General features: G+C 48.6%; 1 protein-coding gene and 1 long non-coding RNA gene across 16 annotated transcripts in view; one reads left to right on the top strand and one right to left on the bottom strand.

Moving 5' to 3' along the window:
• The window catches only part of LOC149917001 (uncharacterized), a 515,322-nt gene that overhangs the window by 479,230 nt on the left and 22,027 nt on the right, over window positions 1–14,065 (top strand). Inside the window, exons 8-9 of one of the 2 annotated variants that reach the window (XR_016468657.1) lie at window positions 6,137–6,245; window positions 7,968–8,039. The gene's annotated coding sequence lies outside the window, so the exon portion shown is untranslated. Of the gene's footprint in view, window positions 1–6,100; window positions 6,246–7,967; window positions 8,040–14,065 lie in introns of both variants that reach the window. The other variant, XR_016468656.1, reaches the window with a different exon arrangement.
• On the bottom strand, window positions 5,951–12,695 carry LOC116234792 (uncharacterized). 14 transcript variants are annotated; one of them, XR_016468672.1, is made up of 12 exons: window positions 12,378–12,695; window positions 12,187–12,246; window positions 11,319–11,874; window positions 11,026–11,107; window positions 10,859–10,938; window positions 10,714–10,783; window positions 10,286–10,435; window positions 10,096–10,129; window positions 8,722–8,789; window positions 8,114–8,210; window positions 7,651–7,758; window positions 5,951–7,038 (listed from the first exon to the last, which is right to left on the bottom strand). It is a non-coding gene; the product is annotated as an uncharacterized LOC116234792 (long non-coding RNA). The 14 variants fall into 14 exon arrangements; XR_016468667.1 differs by having other exon boundaries at window positions 8,114–8,789; XR_016468668.1 differs by lacking the exon at window positions 10,096–10,129 and having other exon boundaries at window positions 8,114–8,240.

Here is a 14,065-nt window from a genome sequence, read left to right as displayed (position 1 = left end):
AGTGAATCGGAGAGTGGCAGTACTGCTCGACAGCCCCAACTGTCACGAAATTCTTCTCCGCGGCCTCTCAAGTTACTGTTAAGAACTTGCTTCACGTAGTAAGCTATTAAGAAATGCCATTTTGAAAAAGAAGAGACAGGAATCGCAGTAATATTTCCTATCAAAACTTCTCAGTGTTAATTGTCAAGAAACGGGTGATCCGAAGTATGTACAAATGGAGTCTCAGGTCCCAGAAGAGAGACACATTTCACCAATGAACTCTTCTCGCTCTGTTTTGTTAAGTCAAATCCTCTGCGGAAATTTGGGATTGAGCAGCAGGTTTTCTTACGATTTTGATATCTGATTTGTGTTGAGGTTTGTTTTTGTTGTTTTGCTCTTAACAAACGAGCATGGGGCATTAACAGTAATGAGAACAGGAGAGTTTATCAAAACTTCTTATATCAGTCAGTGAGGAAGGAATATAGAGTATGGGGAATCTATACCGAAAGATCACCCCAATCTTCACTCTTAAAGCAGCTGTGCGGAACCATTTGTAGCAGCTATGTCCCGTGACCTCCTGGCACACTCTCATTAAGTGGAATCCAGTTGTTTTCTAAATAACTAATTCTTGCAAGGGTATATCACCTGACTCCCCAGTCCTTCTTTTGTACAAAGGATACAGATTTGGAACTCTGAGAAAGAAAGAGCAAGAAGGCCTCCAGATAGGAAAATTCTTTGTTTTTCCCCTACTGATTTTCTTGTGCTCCAAAAATGTTCTCCTAAGGCTACTGTAGAATCTTTCTTTCTTTTCTCTAAAGCAGTGCTCTGTTTCAGTGCTCTGCTTCTTTCACAAATGTAAACCCACAGTCTGAGCATTATCTCAGCTGCTACGTTTGGGCTTAGGATCTGGTTACAAAACAAGAATTTTGGATGGAAGGGCAGGGTCTTAAGGAACACTCAAAAGAAGTGCAGGAAAATTGTCTTTAATATAACTCAAAGTAAAAAGAAACAGAGTTTGTCTTTTACTCCAAATTAGGGGTAGGGTATTAGGGTTCGTTGGTTGGTTTTGGTTTTTGGGATTTTTTTTGTCATTTTTGTGATAGTGTCTTAGATGGTCATACATGACATAACTGTTTTTCTGTTTTAAAATGTTTCTGTCTTTAAGGCAATTTGAATCAGTTTTTTCTACTTTACATTTAAATCACGTTGCTTAACAGAAGTATAGCATGACCAAAATGACAAAACAAAGACTACCCTTTATCTCTCAGTTACCCAAAGGGACATTTGGGTAACCTGTTCATTCACGAACTAGGAATAGCACTGATCTAGAGTCTGTGACCCAGGGAATGTATTCGCACAGCTAGCGATCATTTCAAAAGATTTTTGAGATCTAATCCTACAGTCTACCCAATTTTCTCAACTCATATTAAACTGCACTCTTTCTAGTATTGCATCAGATGCATTATTGTTATTATTGTTGTTGTTGTTGTTGTTATTGTTATTATTATTATTATTATTATTATTATTATTATTATTATAAAATCCTGCTAAGGTTGTTTTCCTCCCCATTCTCCCCCCCAGTAATAGATATTGGTATCTGTCTTGGGTTCTTGTAAAGAAGGAGAGTAGCAGGAGTAATCTCTGTGAGATATTAGGGGATGCCTGCGATTATTACAATTGGTTTCAGCCCACTCTGCACTGGACCTATCCCAGGACCTAGATGGTTTCATTAGCAGAGCTGTCGGTGGAAAGAAATTCAGGAATTTAAGAAAGGACCGCACAGGGATACAAAGCCAGTGGGAAGGAGCAGAGGATTGCCGAAGATCAGAGAAGGACGCGTTATGCGGAGCAGGCAACCCACGCACACATAACTCACCCAAGAGGAGTTTCTTCACCAAAGGGACCGCTGCCCACAGATGAGCCCGTACGGGAGCAGGTACACCCCAAAGAGATGGCAGCCTACAGGAGGCCTATGCTGGAGCAGAGGAAAGGAGCAAGAGGGAAGGAACAGCAGAGAGCAACCACAACGCAATCCTTTGCTGTCTATTCCATCTCACAAGGGTCTGAGTGCAACTTGTAGCAATACTAGCGAGGTCTTTAGTGAGAAGTTAAGCCCAGGAAAGGGGGAGGAGAAAAGTGTTTTCCAAAGCGTACAGTTGCTTTTATTAGTATTTCCTAGTACTCACATCAGCAGTTATTTGTTTTAATAGACAGTCAATTAGTTTTCCCGAGCCAAGTCTGTTTTTCTCACAACAGAACCGGTAAGCAATCTCTTTGTTCTGTTGTTGCCCAGAGATTTCTAGTTTCAGTTCCTAATGAAGAGGGATACGGAGAGAATGGCTGGGCAGGAGCGCACCTGTTAGCCGCAGCCAACTCACCGCAGCATCAGCGCAGACAGTCAGCCACTTCTCTAGAAAGAAATAGAGCGATCCAATGTAGCTTTGAGCTTTGCTCCAGTCACGATTGAAGCCAGTTCTCTTTTAGGTACCGCCGGACAAAACGGAACCACATATGTCATCTTCTGTCTCCACTTCTGTCTGAGTAAGAAATAGGTAACAGTTAAATAGGTAACTCTTCTAACTTAGTTTACAATGGTATTTTGAGTTTGACTGAAGCCGCACAAAAATGACAGCCTAGAAATGAGAAACTTTTATTTCCCATTGCCGAGAGAATCAATTTGCATAAAGGAATACATCAAGAAGACAGTAAGCATTCAGTAGCTGGGAATACTTATTCACTTGCAAGTAACCTAGAAATTACTTCACAACGAAGCCAGAGAATATCACTTATGCGATAGCCGAAAACTTTCTTTTGTGCATCAGCGACACGACCTATATGATATTAAGTACCCTGTGTAGGCCTATCTTGACAATAGAGAAGGTGATTTTTTTGGCGAGTTGGTTTTGCGCACTTTTCTTGTTTCGTTTGAGCGCTTACGTAGTCCTTTTTCCAACCGCGGAGTTGCATTTCAAGGCAAGTTTCTAGTCTGTACTATATTACTTTTGTTAGAAGGTTTGTTGGAAAAAGTTAATAAATTGTATGTGAATTCAGTAATGTGATCGCCGATTAACTTGAACACGTAGACTTGCTGGGGACTTGAAAATCGCCAGAGACACTGACATCGCTTGAACGATGAACACCCTTCCGAAGCTGAATAAGACTTTATCAAGAGAAAATCGGATCAAAAACCACGTCGGCACTCCGCGCTCAACTTAGGAACGGCTTACGATGTTGTATCTCTATGCAATCATACATTGCGAATGTTAAAAAGAAAAAAAAATTGGGCCATCATGACATACCCGAGCATCCCGTGCTGGTACGTCACCACCCCAAGTTAAAAATTCCTGCCTCCTAATATTTAACCCGAATCTCCCCTTTGTTAGTTTAAAGCCATTCCACTTCGTCCCGTCACTATCAGGCTGTAGCAGAAATGCTCAGTCACAGCTGGAGCTGGTGATCGAGCACCTGGCAGGTAGGCAGGGCTATCCCAGGGGAGCTCAGGTGCAAGCAACGAGTGACAGGAAGGGGCGGAACCAGGATCCACCCCTTCCCAGGCCTCATTTAAGGGTTGATAGCAGAGGCGAGGACTCGTTGTTGGAGGTCCTGGTTTATAGGAGACTTTCTGAAGGTAGGCGTCTTCTTTTTTTTGTTTCTGCGTCTGGTGTAGGTGCTGTGTTTGAGTTTGTCCTCATTTGTTGCAGCCTGGGACTTTGCCACTCTGCTGTTGTGGCTTTATTTTCAATCACGTTTTAGCATTACACAGACCACGTGTAAAGCTGGTCTCCCTCCTGTTTATAATCTTCCTTCAAGTGTTAAAAGCCCACAGTGAGGCCTTTTCTTCTCCAAGATTCTTAAAAATGGGTACATGACGTTTTTCTAATCACCGGGGAGTTACTTGACAACTGAACAATGTACCTGTGGATATCCCTTCTTGTTATTTTTTAAAACTTACTACCAGGTTCAGTTTCATCTGTGTTGGCTGACTTGCGGAATGCGTTTTTGCTTTCTTCCTGGGTAATGTGTTCCTGTTTCTCCTGCTTTCACTCTCTTCTTTTTCCCCTTTTTTCCCCGGCCAATCATTGTTCTGTTTTGTGCTGGTTTCCTGCCTTCAGTGTCCAGCTTCTCCTGCTGGAGAAGTCTTGCGCTCTCAGAAAGGCATCCTTTAGGAGTCCCTTTTATGCTGTTTTTTAATTCAGCATTTGAGAATATGTATGTAATATTTTGTTCTGAAATTCTTGTCTCTTTTTGCAGGTTGGCCTTTTACTGGTTTGAACGCTGTGTGGGATAAATTAAAATGACACTGCTCCGAGCACAGAATGTACTGAGGTGTTAATGAGTTGGGCAGCATAGAAGGGTATCTTCCTAGGTATTTTTTTTTTCTTAGAAAAATTAATAAAATAGTCTGAGTTGGAGCACTGCCATTGCAAACTCCCATCCAGAAATCAGAAGCGTTGGAAAGCAGTCAGTTCCTGAGGATATGGCAACTAAATTTCTTTTGAGGTAGATGACTGTCCTGCCTTAGAACTGAGCAAATTCTTCCCGCAGCTGTTCTAAGGGAGACCTCAGATTTCGCCTTCTACTTTAGCGTAAATAGTTGAGAAGAGGGTTCAGTAACTCAGAGCGTGACTTCAGGCACGCGCTCCTATGTTTGATGATCTTACTGTGTCAGACTACCAGTAAAAATGGAACAAGAAAGAAGCCTGTCAGCCCATCCGTCTCCACAGCCATCTTCCCCATCTGTACCGACGGGTGAGCTCAGTATTCCTCCTCAGGGCTAGTTTGTCTCATTCTCATGCTTCTGTTAGGCTAGTGAAGTTCGTGGGATCTCTTCTCTGAGGAAACATATTGAGAAGGATAAGGGATTCCACTTCCTCCCATCTGACCTCTCAAGGCCGGCGTGTCTCGGCAGTCTGAGTAGCTTATAATGTAAGCAGTGAGATTTGCATGACTGTAAGGGAACTGCCAAGTCAGGGCCCGAATCGCTGATTGAGCACCTGGGAGAGACCAGGTCAGGCCTGTGAGACAGGTGAAGGCAATTCAATTGTGGGAAGGGGTGGAGCCAGGCTCTACTCCTCTTAGACCCCATTTAAGGGCTGACTGCCACAGAGGAAGGATTCTTTCAGGAGATCCCTCCTTTGCAGAGTTGTTTTGTGAGCCAGGGACTTCGGATGCACGTGCTTTTTTCTTTTTGTGACAATTTCTCCTTGTGCCTGTCTCAGTGCACTTAGGAAGGTGAAATCTGAAACCTTGCTCTTCTCTTACTTTTCTTTCTTCTACAGCTGATTTTTTTTTGTTGCATTGAATACTTAAGAACCTACGAACTACTGAGAGGGTAAATCAGGTAAAGGAGTTTAAAAGACTTCCTATTGTTCTTGCAGAGTTTTGTTTTTGTTTTTTCAAGTAAAAAAATCCCCTTAATTTGACATTCATTGTGTAGGTTAGGGGTGGGATTTATCTTCTCGCTATCCTGAGTTGATGCGGAAGTGAGATTTGGACAGATGCAACTACCACAGGCAAGCACAGAAAGTAGAAAAAGATCTTCCTCCTGCGCGAGGAGGGATTGGTGCTCTATAGAAGCAAGGACAGCGCAAAGGTCATTTTTTGAAATTGCTCGTGGTCAGATGCTGCTTTTTGTTGCGAAGCTCACGTGAATTAAGGATTACTGCTTTTGTTTCTGATTGTCATAAAAATAAGTATGAGAATGAAAATCCTTTTTTTCTTTACTGATGGAGGAACACACTCTACAGTTTACCCCCGGCTAAAGCGAGGGTAAAGAGTTTATAACTGTTTGTAATGGAAGACATTAGGAAGACCGGTATGTACAGCAGAAGTCCTTCCGAACGCGGGCACCCAGGAAACGTGCTTTAAACCACTGAAAGGGGTTTTAAGCTTCTCGCTCAGCCATTCTGGATAGTAGTGGTAAGATAGTATGCAGATATCCTGAATAGTAATGTGACTAGGATTGTAGCAGTTAAAAATATCCACCTTTGGGTGGGAGAAAACATTTATTTGTAGCTATGAGTTTATTACAGATTTCATGTATACAGATCTGGTATTACAGATGTTATTCCCAGTAGAAGGATGTTTCCATTAACTTCAACTGTCTAATATTCTGATTCAGTAACTGCCGTCTCTTCTGTTGAACCGTTCCTACCAGTTCATCACCCCACCGCATCATCCCAGCACACGAGGAAGCATCTGCATTACAGAAGCGAGACATCTTTGCCTGCGATCTAGTTCCAAGCACGCGTTATCTCTTTGAGAAGGTAAGGAAAATTCTTGTCAGGTAAGGGGATCTAGAAACTAAATCCCGTGCCAGCAAACAGCCCATCCTAGTTGTACCTCTTTAGACAAACAAGGAGCTAAGCCCCAACTTGCCCCGTACAGAAGAGGCTCCAAGCATTTGTTAGAATAAATGAGGTCGTGAGAGGCTATGAGACAGGCGCCAGTCAGATTCTAGGGGAGCATAGTTTTCTTTGGTATTGCTATAAGCAATCAGGACACAAGAGTCAAGTATGTATTAAGTAAGTTTACTGATTATGATACATTAGGAGGAGCCGTGCACTGGGGTAGAAGGGCTCTGCAGCCTCATCTCTACCCACAATTGCCAGCCACGCAAAGCTTGACAGCAGCCCACACCTGAGGGAGGCCAGCTACAGCCAGGGGGACGAGGCCAGAGAACTGCCCCAGGAAAAGTAACCTGGGTGCCACAGTTGACAACGAGATAAATTGTGTCCTAGCCCTATCAGAGGGCTGACTACCTCCCGGGGCACCTCAGGCCCACCGCTACCAGCCCGGGAAGGGATCATCCCACTCAGCTCCACAGCAGCAGTACAGCCTGATGGTGAGCAGTTCAGGGCACTCCAGCATAAACCGAAGAAATATCTCTCTCCAGACAGGGGGGTGAAATATCAGAACAGGCTTCTCTGAGGTAGGAGTTACAGCCAGCACTGACAGTTCTCAAAGCGTTAGGGTGCCAGTCGTCTCAGCCACAGTTGGGGCAGTTTCACCCAGAGATAGGAGCTGCAAGGCCCTTCTGATCCAGTATGCTTTTCAATTCTATAAACAAAAAGAAACAGGCATCTCAGTGAATCCGTACTTGTTTCTTCATAAACTTTTCCTCTCATCTCAGTAATATACATTTTAATCATCCCTATGGAAAATAAGCCTCCATTCCATTCTTTGGAAGGAGTTCACCCACCAACATCTTGATCTCACGATTAAAATAACCTAAGAACTCATCAGAACTTCCACTGAAGTTATTACGAAAGTAGCATCACGTTAGTATCGAGTCTAACTCAGTGAACTCCATTTTTCTATCTTGAATTACCTTCATGTTGCACTTGAACAGCAGCAGAACCGGGTCATTAACAGATTGAAAATGAAGCCATTAGTAATTGCAGACTCTTACATAAACTAGGCTGCAATACATTGCAGCATACCACACACAGATGTCTAACGCAAAAGCCCAACAGCAGTTCCACCGCTTTTATTGCAAAGCTCAATGTAGATCAGGATGTATTAGTATAGCTAGCAGTAGAAGAATTCAGCCTCAGCATGGGATGAATGTTTACAGAAACTAACTTACCAAGACTCAATACAAAGGGTTTCTAATGGAAGCACTAGCTCAGGTTACCGAGCAAGAAAAGAGAGAGTTCTCAGTGAACTTACCTTACAAATGGAAAGCAGAAATTTTTTTGGCAGGACAGTCATCGCCACAGCGCTCTTGGGACAGCACCCATACCTGTGAGCTCAAGAAATGCTCATCTCCAGAATTTTCTGCAACAGGACAAACAATGGCAACATAATCAGTTATTTTATTTACTGAGTAGAGCAAGCCTGACACACTGTACTTTTGCAGGAGATAACTTGTAAAATATTTGGTAATGATTTCAGTCTCACTTTTTTTCAGAACATGCAGTGTTAAATAGTTGATTGCTTAAGGGATTTTTGCTTAAGGGATTTTTCTTCCTTTTTGTCTCCCCAAGGTAAATAACATCAGCAGCAAGGGAACGAGGCCTGAGCACAGAAATAGATAGTACAGCCTCAGCTTTTTTGCGGTAAGTGAGGATTTACTGTTGTTTTGAAGTCAGAGACAGACAGACATCCACTTGGCCACAAAAATTTGAGTTACCTAAGCTTAGCCGTTCCATTTTAGCGCGGATATTCATAGGCACGCCAGTTCCCACACGCAACGCAGAGCATTTGCACCCGCAGCAGACGCAGCCTTCCTTAAAGGCCATCATAAGCCATTAATTCTTCTGCAAAAAGGCATACATCATCACCTGCTTCCCACCCCACAGAAGCAAACCTCATTACCAATTTTTTGAGGACACCTGCTGAAATAAGAACAGGACTATATCTAAAAGATCTTCTCCACAGCTTTACTTAAGCAAGAAGGTAAAGCAACCAACATCTAAGTAAGGGAAACCTAGCTTTTCACTATTCAAGTTTAGATATTAAGTTGTCTGTCTGGCAATTTAATGCAGCACACTTTACAGGAGGCACAGCTAGGAAGAAGGAAAGCTGCTGCTCTATTCTCCAACTCAGTTGCCATCTTATTTTGGGGGGGAAAAAAGTATACTAGGAAAACTAAAAATGGAAATGGTTGTGAAAGCTTCTTTTGTGAGAGCCATCTGATAACACTTTATGTAAATGTATTAAGCTATTTCTGTGTGATTAAGGTTTAACTCCTTCCTAGTCATCTCAGCCTATTTAGCTTGTTGATACTGTAAACCATACCATAAATCCATAGCAGACAAGACACATACACCACAGGTGCATTTTACCTCCAGCCACTTATCCAAATCCTTTTAAAAAGGGAAATAAACAAACTGAGTTTTCTTCTTCAGCAGGACCCAGCTCCTCCACACCCTATCTCCTGCCTTCAGTACCAGGAGCAACACCACAAAGCAGCCACCACCACACAGGAGCCACTCCAGGCCCCACAGAAGAGACCCCCTCCCCAGGGAGGGGCTCCCCCCCTCGCCCCCCCCACCGAGGGGGGAGCCCGGAGGGACTCAGTCCCTCCCAGGGCTGCCCCCTCACCCCCCCACCGAGGGGGGAGCCCGGAGGGACTCAGTCCCTCCCAGGGCTGCCCCCTCACCCCCCCACCGAGGGGGGAGCCCGGAGGGACTCAGTCCCTCCCAGGGCTGCCCCCTCACCCCCCCACCGAGGGGGGAGCCCGGAGGGACTCAGTCCCTCCCAGGGCTGCCCCCTCACCCCCCCACCGAGGGGGGAGCCCGGAGGGACTCAGTCCCTCCCAGGGCTGCCCCCTCACCCCCCCACCGAGGGGGGAGCCCGGAGGGACTCAGTCCCTCCCAGGGCTGCCCCCTCACCCCCCCACCGAGGGGGGAGCCCGGAGGGACTCAGTCCCTCCCAGGGCTGCCCCCTCACCCCCCCACCGAGGGGGGAGCCCGGAGGGACTCAGTCCCTCCCAGGGCTGCCCCCTCACCCCCCCACCGAGGGGGGAGCCCGGAGGGACTCAGTCCCTCCCAGGGCTGCCCCCTCACCCCCCCACCGAGGGGGGAGCCCGGAGGGACTCAGTCCCTCCCAGGGCTGCCCCCTCACCCCCCCACCGAGGGGGGAGCCCGGAGGGACTCAGTCCCTCCCAGGGCTGCCCCCTCACCCCCCCACCGAGGGGGGAGCCCGGAGGGACTCAGTCCCTCCCAGGGCTGCCCCCTCACCCCCCCACCGAGGGGGGAGCCCGGAGGGACTCAGTCCCTCCCAGGGCTGCCCCCTCACCCCCCCACCGAGGGGGGAGCCCGGAGGGACTCAGTCCCTCCCAGGGCTGCCCCCTCACCCCCCCACCGAGGGGGGAGCCCGGAGGGACTCAGTCCCTCCCAGGGCTGCCACCCCCCAGCCAGCGACCAAAAAATTTCCGTTACTGACCTGCACCCAACCCTCCCACCCTAAAAAAATAATCTCTCTGAGATAGCGCACACCCCACCCAGCAGCCCCAAGCCAAGGGGGAAAGGAGGGCCAACACTGGCACTTGTAGCCAGTGTCAGCACTCCTTTCCCCCTCCAACAAACCAGTTAACACCAGCACACACAGCCAACTTCAACCACCCCCTCAAAGGAAACCAAAACAGCCTCAGAGCCCTGCAGCACACACCAATCCAGGGTGGGGACACCAGCTGCAACAGCACCTGAGGGAACAAAGCACCAACTCCTGCAGGCAGCACTTGGCACCCTCCCTCAAGCCTACCCCTGGAGAATGGAGGTGCCATCACCTTCTCACGCAAAAGGAGTTCTGTCACCCAGGGGCACCACACGCTGTTCAGGGACTCAAGGACACTGCTCACCTCACTCCAGAGTCCCACCAAGAGAATGCCCGCTCTGAACCTGCAGCAACAACTCTGCAAAACGCTTGAGGCAACGCAGGGCAGACCGGTCAGAGGGCTCGCAACTCCAGGCTGATCCTCGCTGCTGAATGCTCTGCTGTGGCACTCACCCTGTAAGATCATCCAGACGCAACTTGAAGATTCCCAGACAAGGAGACTCTGCAACCTCTCCAAGCAGCTTATTTCATCCCTCCCGCAGTGAAATCATTCTTCCTGTTCTTGTAGAAACTATCTAGAAACTTCCACCACCACACACCTCCAAAGAAACCCATCACCATCAACTACACTCCTGCATTTAGGTACTGACAGATGTGATATCCCACCACCCCACAATATCCACTGCATTTCTCTCATCTGATCGCATAATCGCAACGCAAAAAGTTACCTACCAGCTCAGTCTGACATCGCTTCCCCTTGCTGAATCCACCGTGGCTGCTCCTTACAAATATCTCTGAGCAACTGGAAGAGAAGGTAACATCTAGAACGAGCTGTCCCATCACTGTGCCAGGGAGGGAGGTGAGACTGCCAACCTACAGTTGCGCAGGCCATCCTTCTTGCTCTTTCTCAAGACTGCGGTGACGTTGGCTCTCCGGCGGTCCTCAGGCAACCTTCATCTAGGAGAGTAAAAAGAACGATAGAGAGCTCTTTGGCAGTCGCTTCTGCCAGCTCCCTCAGCGCACATAGGCATCAGTTTCACCTACATGATTTTTGAACAGCTCCTCCGCCCTCAAAGGGAAGTCATTCCCCCTCAAAGACTCTTTCATCTGATATTCCCAGCCACTGCTGAAGCAGAGAAAGCAGAGAGGTTACCTGGCACCTCTTCCTTCTCACATCCCCTATTTTACGAGGTGGGGGCCCCAATAACAGCAGGCCCACGCGTTCTCTAGTCACTGCTTTGCTGTTGGCAAACCTGGAATTTTCAGTTAGCCTTTACCTTCCTCCCCAAAGGCGATGCTAAGGGGGCCTTAACCCTACCTTTCCTCTTCAGGCTTACCTGTGACCTCCTCATTGGCCCGTGCAGGTCTCCTGGTGCGCTTGTGGCTGCCCCGGTCTTCGCGTCCCCCGCTGGCCCTTCCTCCGTACAGAGGGCGAGATCCAGCAGCACCGCTCTCCTCATCAGCTCCTCCGTTGCCTCTGTCAGAAATTTCATCTTTGACACCTACAGGAACATCCTGGAATGAATTATACCTGGCAGCTCTGCTTTGCTATCAACTGGCAGCAGGATGGTTCAAGTCTGCTGTGACAACTCGTGTCCACAGATGTGAGGTTATTATCAGCTGCGTGCAGAACATCTTATCAGCTTCCTCATCTGTAACCTACGCACCCAGTGATTTACCCACGTTTACTGTGTCTTGAGCCTCCCACGCCACTGCACCCCCAGTTACTCTTTCCTGGAAGTCAGAGCTCCATACATTCCGGTCCGCTCTCCGGAAGAGCGACGCCACCGCCTCACCTGTCTGTCTCTTCTACAAAGAGCACGCCGTCCACATCAGCGTTCAGTCACGCAAGCTGTCCCACTGCATCTCCACGACGGGAACGAGATCGCGCCCCTGAAATTACATACGGCAGGGGAAGAAGGAGGGGGGTGGAATAGAAATATATAGCCTCATCCTGCTCCTTCCCACCGCTGGAAGAGGGAGAGGCTGAAGCGTCCGCAAAACCCTTCCGGGGGGCCGAGGCCGCCCCGGGTCGCGGTCGGTCTCGGGCGGTTCGGTGGCGGCCCCGCCCTGGCTCTTCTAAAAAGGCCGCGTGGGAATCCGGCGACAGCGCCGTGCCGAACCCCAACAAACAGATGCCGCCGAGCGGCGGCTCTCCGCGAAGCTCAAGAGGAGAGAGTTTACCAGCGACTCCCAAACACTCACCGCTTCCACCGTCTCGCCGGTTCGGGACGAGAAGACGTTCGGCCGCAGCCCTCGCTCAGCCTGCAATAAGAGAAAACTTGTTCCAGCAGCCCTTTGCGTCGCTTCTTACCCCAGCAGCAACGAGGCTGCAGGAATACGGCCCCGTCCCTCTCGCTCCCAACGACGAGAGCGGGAGGAACTGAAGCCCTTACTATATAGCCCTGGGCTGCGCCAGGACTCGGAGGGCGCGGCAGCCGGGCGGCGACTCTACGACGGCTCCGAGAAGCCGGCGGGAGCCCCGCGGCGAGAACCCGGCGGCCTCCCGCTGCGGGCGGACGGCCCCGAACGGCTCACCGGTCCGGGCCGATGCTCCCCGCGAGACATCGCGCTGCAGCCTGAAACAAAACAACGCAACGAGAACGTTACACGGAATTACACGGATTCCAAAGCTCTCACTCGAAAAGCAGCATCAGCGGCGCTAGGACCGGACGAAGGATCAGAGTCGGCTCCGGCTCCCGCGAGCTGTGAACCCTGACGGCTCTCGTAGCTTCCTGCGGCCTCCGGCGGAGCTTAAAAGGCGTTTGGGCGGACCCGCCCCGGGCTGCCGACGAGGCGCAGCTGTGCCCGGTTGGCCCCGGCCCCGCCGCACCTGGAAGTCGTTGCCTCGTTAGCGGCGGCCGCGGACCCTGACAGTTAGACGTGCGGACTCTAGATCTGAATTCGGGTCTTAAATTGCACTTTCAATTAAAGTTTGTTATGCGCTTCTCCTCGCCTTGCTGTGGAATTCATTTAATAAATTAAATAATTGTGCCGAATTCAAACAGATCGCTTTGCATCTGACGTGACGCCCTTCCAAAGAACTTCCCTTCCAAATCGGTGCCACGAGGAACTTCCAGTTTTGAACCGGCTGAAGGATGGTGTGAAAGGACTTCATAGTTCTTTGAGAGGGCTCTTCACCGGAATCTCGCAAAACGCCTCGCGTCACTTATGTGATTGTCTGATGGGCGGAAGACAGGAGGAACCAAACTTTGAGTTACAATCGCACACAAAGGATGGGTTGAAAAGAGTCCCTCCCACTCCGCAGTCGGAATGAGAAGGTCTCGGGGGATACATGGGAGTTAAATGCTTGTACGAGCTACTGCCCGAAACTAAAACTTGGCCCAGGTGGCCGAGAAGGTCAACGGCGTCCTGGCTTGTATCAGGAATGGTGTGCTAAGCAGGCCCAGGGAAGTAATCCTGCTCCCGTACTGGGCGCTGGCGACGCCTCGCCTCAAGTACTGTGTTCAGTTTTGGGTGCCTCTGTACTCCGGAGAAGAGTCCTTTGGTAGCGTAAGGTCTGAGCCACGCATGTCTGCAGCTCTCCTTTGTGGACTGCACTGTAGCTGTAGGATCTCCAGCTATCTCCGATAAGGAAGGATTATGTTTGTGGAGAAACCGGTGCCATTGGCCCTTGTAGGAAATAATAAGATTGCTAAGGAGTGCTTGGGCTGAAGGGAAGACCCTAGCTCCCACCGGCACACGTGTGGGACGTCTGGCTCCCTCTGCTTCACACGCAGGCCTTGCTAGGTGACAAAGTGCGGCATTTTGTTTTCTTCTTCGCTTAGGGATTGTGAAATTTGTGACCAGTTATTCGTGCTTGCTTATATTTTGATTAAACATTATTTCTAATGTGCTTTTACTGCCCTTTGTTTCAATAAAAAGGTAGAAATGTGTTATTAAACACTAACTAACGAACGGGAAGGGACCGCAGTGAAAAGCCACCACTGGCAGCATCACCTCAGAAAGACTATTAGATTTTGCTGGGTAATAGACACCACTCTAAATAGCAAAAGAAACACATGATAGCCAAAGCTTCTGTTCCCAAATGTTTGATGAAAGCCTTCATTCTTAAACTTTACAT

The sequence above is a fragment of the Phasianus colchicus genome, chromosome 8 (genome assembly GCF_987193195.1).
Source record: "Phasianus colchicus chromosome 8, bPhaCol1.hap1.1, whole genome shotgun sequence".
In the NCBI taxonomy this organism is placed as follows: Eukaryota; Metazoa; Chordata; class Aves; order Galliformes; family Phasianidae; genus Phasianus; species Phasianus colchicus.
This window is presented reverse-complemented; position numbering and strand designations above follow the sequence as displayed.